General features: G+C 37.2%; 1 pseudogene; it reads left to right on the plus strand.

Moving 5' to 3' along the window:
- Positions 6,348 to 9,639, plus strand: LOC18771237 (annotated as a pseudogene).

Consider the following 11,304-nt stretch of genomic DNA (forward strand, 5'->3'; position numbering starts at 1 on the left):
GGGCCTTCATAGTTGTTGCAACTCAACATTGCAATTTATCCTAAGTAGTCGAGTGTGAGGCTCATGCTGCTATTGTTGGGCTCTCCCTTGCCTCCTCTTTGAACCTTCAAAATGTGGTGTTGGAAACTAATTGTTTAGATTTGTTCAGTGCTAAGAATGGAAGGAAAGCGATGGACAATTGGAAGCTCTACCCTTTCCTACATGAGCTTCATCATCTTGAGTAATCTTTTGCTCAGTTCTCTTGGAATTGGTTATGTTTTTAAAATTTGGTTAATACACCCCACCCTACGTGGTTTCTATCTTGTTGAGAGATGGTCTCCCAGCTCCTCCTTGAGTCTCTTACTGGTTTGACGGGTCTAGTCTAGGCTCTTTGTTGTTGATCTCTGCATTTAGCTTTTTCTTGTAACCTTGTTCCAAGTTGGTACTGGTTGCTGTTGGTTTGTGACTTAGGTGTTTTGTCCCTTGTTACTCATTTGCCTGCTCTTGTCAGGCCTTAATGAAATCTCTTTCGATCAAAAAGGCCTGATCATTTTCTCATTTTTAAAGTGTTATGCAGAAACACTCCAAGACCTTGTAATTGATGGATTATGCGACGTGCACACACACAAACTCTTTGAGAATAAAACACACATAGCACGAAGACACAAGAACATAAAGATTTATAGAAGTTCGGCCTTATGCCTACGTCCTCTTTTGTGATCCCCACGAGAAATTTCACTAGAAGAATATGAACAACTTTGGTTACAAAAAGGAACCCCCTTAGCTATCTATCCTCTCAAACCCTAGGTCTTAATTTCTCTCACACCCTTGTTCAAACCCTTTGATTCCTAGAAAATACTCAAGAATTCACCCTCTTGAACTTTGTCTTGTATTTCTCTCTTGAAAATTCACTCTTGAATTCTCTTCTCTTCTAGATTCCCATGCCTCTCTATGGCTCAGCAAATTTAACCTAGCCCAAAAAGTCTAATTTATAACTCATAGATTTGGGTTACAAGTTAATTAGGAATAGGAACCAAAACCTTATTAAATTAGGCTAGAAAACCCCAAAATAATAGGAAACTTCGTCAAAACACGCCAAAACAAAAAAAAATCATGTGTGACACTTTTCACGAACGGACCGGTCGCCAGGAATGGGTTACCAATCGCCTAGAGATAGAAACGTGACCTGAGCTCTCGGCCAAAACAGACCGGTCGTTTGGCCAAGGAGACCGGTCGACTGCACCATCTCCTCCTTGCGACGTATTCTTCTCCTTCCTTGCTGCTCCGTCCTTGCAACCCCTTAGTTTCCTTCTTCCTCATGCATCCATTGGTGATCCAAACTTCAACAATCTCCACCTTGGCGAACCATCAATCGCCTATGAACAATTGTTGACCCCTAGAACCTCATCAACCTCTTGGAAACTGTTCTAGCAATTCCTAAGAGCTCCACCATGGCAAGAAACCTCTTGCCTCAACGCACCTCAAGTGAGAAGGTGCTCCACCCAAGCTAAACTTGGGCCATCCGGACCTCTTGTGTAGAAGAGAGATCCCCCATGCAGAAGTTCTTGCTCATCGCCTTCTTAGAACCTTGAATTCTTAACATGCCCTGATATGTAAACTGTTGCCCTAAAGCCAAACATGTGATGTTGCTTTTTGGATATTTTACCATCACTAATGGGCAAGATTGTTGTTTTCAACCATGATATTTGGTTTATTATCATAATAGTAAAACGACAAGTCCTTTGAATATGAAATAGTATAAGAGATATGCAATGAGATTGGATATAAGGAGGCCTCTCATACTTCCACATCATTTCCCAAACGTTCCCGATCGTAGGATTATCAATTGGGCGTTGATCATCTGCAAAGATTGGTACACACTATATCTGCTCAATTGGGAGAATCAACAATCTCAAGTCATTGCGTGTAGAAACACTAAGATAAGTGTGTAGGTGCTTATAGGGACAAGTACACTAAACACAATCAAACCACGAGTTCTATGATGGAATTCTTACTCACATGTCAAACTAGAACTCATAAGTTACAATAGTGCAAGCTAGTCCTCAGACCTGAGACATCGTAGTTGTCTTGTGGACGAGTCATTTTTCTTTTATATCACTGTACAACCATTGAAAGAAAAATTACTCAAAGGTGATTTTCATTATTCAAACTCATCAACTTGTTGTTATGGCATTCAGCTCACAGAGGCAAGTGAATGTACAAAAAGGGATCTCTGCTCCCAGTAAGGAAAAAGAGTGCTCGAAAGATATGATTGGGAAATCTTTGAAAAGTATCAGATATGATTAGAAAAGAAGTTTCTAAACATAACCAATGTAATCATATAAGTGGAAAATTCATATTAGGGTTTTGAAAATGGTATCCATACCCTGATAGTATGAATTAGGAGCACTGTGATAGAGAAGGACTCAATTCCACAGCAATTCTAACTCGAATAGATTTTCCACGTTTTTTAATTAGCTTGGGTAGCCATGACATGGTGCTAGGCGTCAACCATTGCTTGTGGAAGTCCTGTAAGATTCAATTATAATTGGCATTCGCTAATAGGAAGAATTAAATGGTGAGATTTAATTCACAATCAACTTAGAGGAGTTGAGGCAACCAATTACCTCGCTAAAAGAAACCTATGAATCGCACACCGAAAAATGTACTTAGAGGAACAAATGAAGAATAAGAAACTTGAGAAACAAATGAAGAAAATAAAACTTTGAAAGTCAACGTGGGCTTTTGGGCCCCTACCTCGTTTCCTAATATTTCTCCTTTCCTTAAAGCCTACCTTGTCTGAGCTCAAGGGTGTGAAAATTTAGGTCTAAATATTAAAAAGTACCTTTTTGGTTGCCACCAACCTAATAACATTCTCCCCATCATCTCGTCTTAACTTCACCTTCATGGACCTTGTCCTCCGACACCACCACTTCTACACCTTTGAAATGAAGCACCCTTGATGATAAACTTTTATTCATACAACCTTGACTAACCTTCCTTACCCAACTAGTCTTGAGAAAACCTGCAGCTTCATTCCGTTACACCAGCTGCTTGACAGTAAGATCCCTTGCTCACTTTTCTTTGGCACAAAACTTCTCCTTGGTAGCATTTCTGCACCACCTGCAATTGTACTTTCCAAAAGCTCATAAAAATTGTTAGGTTGAATCTTCCCCCTCATAATCACCACCGAACCTTTGTGTGACTAAGAGCTTCCCTTCTTCGTCCTTGTACAAATACTCTTCTCTATATAGTGCACCAAGGGAAATAAGATTCCTTCTTAATGTTGGTACATGCCTTACCTCATAAAGGCTTCTAACAACACCATTTTGCATCTTGATCTTAACTATTCCAATGCCCAAAACATCATAACTTGTTTTGTCTCCCAACATAATCTTGTTACCATTCATTTCCTCATATGTATCAAATACAATCCTATTTGAACATACATGATAAGAGCATCTGAATTTAAAATCCAAACTGAAGTAGAAACCTTACCCGAAGAATTTGCCACGACGTTCCCATTACACTTCTCATCCGTAACCGTCAAAAGTTCATCTTTGGTTGTTCTTGAACTTTTGGCATTCTTCATCTTGTTTCACTTCTCCTTCCATAACAGATAATTTCGCTTCCAATGGTCCTTAGACCCAATCGAAGCACCCTTCTTTTTCCCTGAATTTTAGATTCCTTCCCTTCTTCATCCAAAGATTGAAGAGCTCTTCCTTCAAGAAGAATTTGTTTGACAACGATCTCACCGCAAACATCCATTTGAGCATTTCCCTTGTTTGCTTTGCAGTGCCTTCGATCGCCTTGATGAACCCCCTAGCTAACTCGATGAGCACGTCCCTCTCCTCCGTTGCCAAGATAATGGCTGAACCTTGATGGGCTAGGGCATCTTTCATTCTCTTTTGTCATAGTGTGAAGTTCTCCTTCCTTGTGAATGTCTTCACCTCGAGCTTCACGCTATTCATTTGTGGTTTCATTGGCTTCTCTTATGCATTATTGTCCCTCCTCATCATCAACAGTTGCAAACACTCTTAAAACTATAAGAACATGTCGCGAACCATGGCTCTGATACCACTTGTTGTGTGAAAACACCACAAGAACTTGTCGTTGATGGACTATGTGATGTGCACATACAAAACCATTGAGAATAAAACACACACACCACGAAGATGGTAAAACAAACACAAAAGAACACAAGCATTTATAGCAATTCAACCTCGTGCCTATGTCCTCTTTGGTGATCCCCTCGAGAAATTTCACTAGAATAATATAAACAACTTTGGTTACAACAGGAACCCCCTAGCTCTTTATCCTCTCAAACCCTAGGTCTTAATTTCTCTCACAACGTTGCTCAAACCCTTTGATGCCCTTGTAAAGACTCAAGAATTCACCCCCTTGAATTATGTATTGTGTTTCTCTCTTGAAAATTCACTCTTGAATTCTCCTATCTTCTAAATTCACCTGGCCTTTCTTTGGCTCGAAAAATTTAACCTAGGCTCTAAAGTCCTATTTATAACTTATAAGACTTAGATTACAAGTTAACCAGGAATAGGAAACTAAAACCCTATTAAATTAGGCTAGAAACCCCCAAAATAATAGGAAACTTTGTCAAAATAAGCCAAAACGTTGAAATTATGCACGACACTGCTCAAAAACTGACCAGTCGTCAGGAATAGGCAACCAGTGGCCTGGAGACAAAGACACGACCTTAACTCTCGGCCAAAACCGACAAGTTGCCTGCACTCCTTGCAACGTCTTCTTCTCCTTTCTTGTTGCTCAATCCTTTGAGCCCTTTAGTTTCTTTCTTCTTCATGCATCCATTGGTGAGCCAAACTTCAACATAATTAAAGAACTGAACACATGTACGGTACCCAAAATTCCAACTGCTCTACTTCTAGATCTTTCTCAATATCATCAATTTCAACAAAATGTACATTTTGGTTGAATTCATCTTTCACGTGCCATAAGAAAGTAAAGCTAGAAATTACCACACCCTTGGAGGTGCTCTCTCTTTCAAATTAAACTCTTTTTTCCATGCAGTACATATAACTTCTTTTTTTATTTTATTTTTTCCAATAACCAAGAGGACTGCATGCATATTGAATATCAATGTAAACAAATTTATATGTAGGCTTTTTACGTCCAATATTCCCTCAACTTACACTCGAGTTAGATTTCCGTCTCTTAATTCACAAAATAGTTGTGGTAGTCCCCCAACTTCACTTCCGTTAGTACCATTGATCCTACGTTTGATTTTCTGTCAAATTTGAGGCCAAAATAGTATTTTTCATGTTCTTTCTCAGGGGAAAAGCTGTATTTTCATCCACATTAGTCATCTTCTCTGGCCAGTCCTCTGTATTAATTTTATGTTGAATCTCTAAGATACACATGGAAGACCGAATATCTCCAATTTGGACAATTCTCCTTGAAACAAGGAAATTCTTAACATTTTTTTTTAAAAGAAAAGCCCCTATATAAAGTGGGTCCAAATAAGTAATTAGCGTCGTATTAAGTTACTACCTAGTTAGCATGCAAAAAAACAAGGAGAGACCTTAGACCAAGCTAGGGAGAGTTTTTATCAAAAATAGTCAAAACTAACCCTTCACTTTCATAAATATCATTTTTTTAAAGACTTTCAAAAATAGCCAAAAATTTACTTAAATAGACTCAAATGCCCTCAAAACAAAAACCCACATAAATAAGTAAAAGAAAGTCAGTCAGACAAAGAAAAAAGCAGAAAATAGGAGAGTGTCCAACACAGTATGAATCGAAGGGTGTTGTTGCTATTCTCCTCCCTCTGTAACTACTAGAAAAGAAATTAAGAAAATTTAGAGGTGTAGAGTGACAACATGGGAAGGCTGTTTGCGATCAATCTTGAAGGAAGCATCTACAACTACAAGCTGCAAAACCCCATCTTGCCCTTGTTGATGACATACTTTCTAAGTCGTTTCGGTGCAAACATAGAAAGGCTAATCTTTTTGACAAATAAGTTCTTGAAGAAAAAACGAAAGTTGTCTACTTTTGATTTGCTATGGTTGTTGGGTGCTATCTTTTTCAGTTCACACCTGAAAGCGCATGTGGAGAATATGGCTCTTTGGCATAATCGAATTATATGCTTAGAAATGAAATCAAGTTTTCTTGAATTGTTGGATGTATGAATGTATCATTTTTATTTCACGTCAAAAAGATTAAAAAAAAGCACGGTACGAATTAACAGAACTTATTTGCTCTCATTTCTACAAGAAAATAATTGCTCAAATAAATAAATTATAAATATTGTCAATGCAGTTAGTTTATCATACGAAGATATCCTTATTTATGAGGACATTTTAAAATATTTTTATAAAAATTGACATAAAAAACTTAATTCGGGAGAGGAAACTTCTGACGCTTAAACCCTAAGCCTCCCTGAGTTCAGGGCTTGTTGCAGCAGAGGGAGAAATGGGGTTAGGGTTAAAGAATTTGGTGAAGAAGAGGATGATGGGGTTGGGAGAGATGGGGTTCAACGCCGGAGGTGGAGCCATCAAGTGGTTCCCTGGCCACATGGCTGCAGCCAAGCGCGCAATCCGCGACCGGCTCAAGCTCGCCGACTTCGTCATTGAGGTCCGTGACGCTCGCATTCCATTGTCCTCCGCCAACCAAGACCTTCAGCCCCAGCTCCGCTCCAAACGTTCCCTAATTGCCCTCAACAAAAAGGACCTCGCCAACCCCAATATCATGCAAGTAATGTTAATATAATTTATTGTTTTTTGTAGCTGTATTTATCATTTTCTTTGTTGAAGTTGAAGTTATTATTGGTTTAATTGTTTTAGAAGTGGACCCGTATTTCGAATCGTCCAATCAAGATTGCCTTCCCATGAATGCACACAGCAAGAGCTCTGTTTCAAGAGTATTTGTTTTTGCCTTCCAATTTGATATTTCTTATTTTGGGTTCAAAACCCTGAAATGTGCACTGGTTTATCAAAGCTTCTTGAGCTGGTGGAGTATAAACTGAAGGAAGCCATTTCGAGGGAACCTACTCTGCTTGTTATGGTGGTTGGCGTTGCTAATGTTGGGAAATCATCTCTAATCAATAATATTCATCGGATTGCATCTTCTAGCTTTCCCGGTAAGTTCTTCATGTTAGAGGAGGTTGTTGTGAATCCTGTATTGATGGAAATGTGTTTCAGTTATTAATATCCATGGAGTTGAGGCAATACACATTGAGGAATGACAGTGTTTGAGTTTCTTTCATAGTGCAGGGTAAGATGAAGCGAGCTACAGTGGGCCCATTACCTGGTGTTACTCAAGACATTGCTGGATTCAAGGTTAAGTCATTTTTGTTATTGATTTTCTTTTTCCTAGTCATTGTATGCTGAACTGAAAATACAGACTAGCCAGTGAATAATATACTTAAAAAAGAAAACGCTTTTTGACCCTTCTCATCTTGAAAACGAAAAAATAATCTATCTAGTTCTTAGTGTTTGTTTCTTTTGTCTTCTAATACTGCTTTTATAATTCTCTATTCCTCTGTTTCCTTCATCTCGCCGATTTGATGATGGAAACTCGTCTTCCTTTTTCCCTAACTTTTTTGAATTGTTTATGTGCAGATTGGTCATCAGCCTAGCATATATGTTCTTGACACTCCAGGTGTGTTGGTTCCAAGTATCCCAGACATAGAGACAGGATTAAAGCTAGCTCTTACAGGTTTGTCCTTTCTCAGATAAATTCTCTGGAATTTCTTATTACCGTGGCATTTGAAAGGTGTTTTGAATTTTTTAGGCTTACATTTGTTGGGATGGCATGACTTAGAAAGTTTCTCTAGGAATTGTAGTCCTTTACATGCATGCAACTTTAATACATGCTGTTTCAACTTTGTTGGCTTGGCAATCACCTTAATATCTCTCTTTTGAAAATTGTCTGTTTCAACTTTGTTGGCAATTTCCTTTATTCTCTGTTCAGGTTCCTTATAGGCCACAATTTCTCCTTGTATTAATCAAATTCGTACTTTAATAGCTTAATGGCTTTTAGCTGTTGGCTTCAATGGAGAACGGTCCAGTATTTAGAAAATTTAACGATAGGCTCAGACTGCCTCTCTGTGTAGTTTAGGATCCATGTTTAATGAATTCTGATTAGCTTACTATCAAATTTTGGCGTTCCAACTTCCATTTGGAAAAAAAAAAAAAAAAAAAAAGAGTCACGTACATCATAAATAGGGATGAATCATTAAACTTAGGGGGAAATGTTTGTAACTTTTGTCAGTGTACTGCATCTCACTGAACCTCATCGTACAGGATCTAGTAAGGATTCGGTTGTAGGGGAGGATCGAATTGCTCAATACTTGCTTGCAATTTTAAATACACAAGGGACACCCTTTCACTGGAAGAACTCAAATAATAGGAGAATGGAAGGGATTCAATATGAAGCAAAGGAAAAAGTTGACTACAGTCTTAAAAATCTTCGACCTAGTAGGAGGAAGTTGCCAACTAAGTCTCATGTGCTGTACGTTGAGGTAACGGAAATTACTATATGCATGTTTATATTTTTCTTTATTCACCACAATGCTTGATTACATTCCAACTTTTACTGTTGATTATTTCAAACCTCTGATGCTTACTCACTTTCAACGCTAACAGGAGAAGTTAGTATAATTTCTGAAAATAATAATGAGTTTTTTGTTTTTATCTTTTTCCTTTTAATAATTTCACTAAGACTATGCTTTGACTTGGAGAAATCTTATTGTAAATTACAGCAAATAATGAGTAACCCATCGATGATCTTTCAAAGGGAAAGTGAAGATTAGATTTTATGTACTAAAGATATTTGACAGTAATTGAGAAATAAATTGTTGGTTGAAGTAAACGGTTTGCTGACAACGATATGATGAGATCCAATTTCCCTACTTATCTTCGTGATAATTAGCAAAGAGATTTCTTTTAAATTTGTAATTTTTAGGTACTGTATCTGGAGCATGTATTTAAGTCTTGAGAATATGTTTTAATTTATTTGTTCACTAACCACTACTGCTCTCACACTAGCCATTTTAAATTTCCCTCCACACGTGTAATCTGTGACTTTGCAATGAACTTTTAGTTCTTTGACACTTTTAAGTGCAGCTTAGGTAAGTATCCTTGGTGACTTGGCCAATATTTGTTATGTTTGTATGCTTTTTAAAATACTAGCATTGTTCATGTTGCTTTTCAGGATCTTGTAACTGAAGTGCAGCATGCTCTGTATTCGACTCTGTCAGAATTCAATGGCAACACGGAGGATGAGAGTGACTTGGTGGTACTTATAGAACAGCAGTTTGAATCACTGCAGAAGGCACGAAAGATACCCAATGAGGGGTCGGAAGCTCGCTTGATGATATCAAAGAAATTCCTTACCTTATTTAGGACGGGTAAGTTAGGCCCTTTCATCCTTGATGATGTCCCAGAAGCTAATCCGCTTTCATGAAACATCTTACTTTTCCATGAAGACCCTCTTTAATTTTAACTTTTGTTTCTTTAACGTTTCGATTGATAGACTTGTATATGTGCGGTCCCCTTGTGTCATATTGACTCACCTGTATCAGTGATCTCAATTATATTTCTGTTGTATTGAGAAAACTTGTTCATATTTGATATAATTGTCAAAGTATTCAAATTTGGTTTGAATGGTACATATTTGTGTCTACTCTAAAGGAGGCTCTGTTTGTATTCAATCTGAAGTTTGAAAAATGTAGCTGCAATGAATCGATATGCAATCGAAGCTAAATCAAACAGCACTTATAAACCCTAACTCTATTATTTATTTATTTATTTATTAAATTGGTAAGATGGATCCCATTAACCCCATATCAAACCTTTTGGTTAGGTTATTGGTATAGTGATAAAACTTCAAGGAAACAACTTTGTACTGTTCCGACGTGGCATGTGAAGATCTTCTAATTGGTTTCATTCTCAATCCATGGATATTTTCGATTTAAAAAAATCCATAAGGATATTTAGGTAGGAAGGTAGAGACTGAACTTGAAAACGAATATTGTCAAAACTTGTTGGTTTGGGCTTAGGCTTGGACAATGAAGATATTCGTAGAGGAATAAGAGCAAGACAAGGGTATTATACTAATATAGGGAACTATTATTTGCGGTCTAAAAAAGTTGTCATGCACTTATATTTTAAAATAACATTAAAGAAATTATATTTTGAGGGGTGTAGAATGACTTTTTTGGAGTGCTGATAAAACTGTTAATTTATTAACCTTAAGAAGTTTAGGAGTTTTTTTTCAACAAATTTAGGCAGTGGTGGACACCTAAAAGCGAGGGAAGGCTATCATTTCCATGGATGCTTTCCTTTGAGTATAGCTGACACAGGGCAAGCTGTTCCTTTGAGAGGGTAAAGGCAGGGCAGGGAAACCCCAAGAGGAAAATTTCTTGTATCCGTCACTAGTTTTTAATCGAGCACACTTTCAATGTTTTTTTTAAGGGTATTTGCTCTTAACTACTTGAGCTACAATCCCTTACTCAAATATCAATTTTTTTATTCAACCTTTTACAAATGGATCCAGCTATGGGTTGCCCTTATTGCTAATACAACTATCTTCTAACTATGGATAAGATAACTCACTCACCGGTCGACACAACTATTATTCTTTGCCAATCCATAGACCTATTAGCTTCCCCTCCCCAATCTTAGAGCATCCACAATGAACTCCTTAAACCACCTCATTAGACAAATTTTAGGGAGGAATTGTAAAAATATAACTCCAACCATACTCTCTATTCACCTCCCAAAATAGGGAGACCTCTAAGAGCTCCTAAATTTGAGAAGAGAGAAAGGACTCCTAGAGGCTGCTTATAAAAAATGCTACTACTTGTTTTATGTATATTATAAACTTTTAATTAATGCTAATTATTTTATTTTATTTTTATTTTTTTTAATAGAGATGGACCAATTAAAAAATAGTTATAGTATTTATGACTCCCTAAACTAGGGAGAATGATTGGAGTTCAAATTTTATAGAGAGCTCCTAAAATAGCTTTTGTATATTTTTAGCTAAATTTTAACTAAAAAATAGGGAGCATGATTGTAGATGCTGTTATCTCTCTTGCTGGCCTATGGCTGTTGACATGTATTTTTTATAATTAAAAAAATATCATTTTCTTTATTCTTCCACGTGTCTTCCAATTCAATCCTAGCATCAAACGAGCCCAAAGTTACGAAAGATTAGATTGTATATATGTTATAATACACGTGGATATTTATTGATATTATTCCTTAAAAAAGGGAAATATCAACCGTGTCATTCACTCATATTATAACACGTGTACCACTACTACCATACCATTCTATAATTTCT

The sequence above is a fragment of the Prunus persica genome, chromosome G7 (assembly GCF_000346465.2).
Source record: "Prunus persica cultivar Lovell chromosome G7, Prunus_persica_NCBIv2, whole genome shotgun sequence".
NCBI lineage: Eukaryota > Viridiplantae > Streptophyta > Magnoliopsida > Rosales > Rosaceae > Prunus > Prunus persica.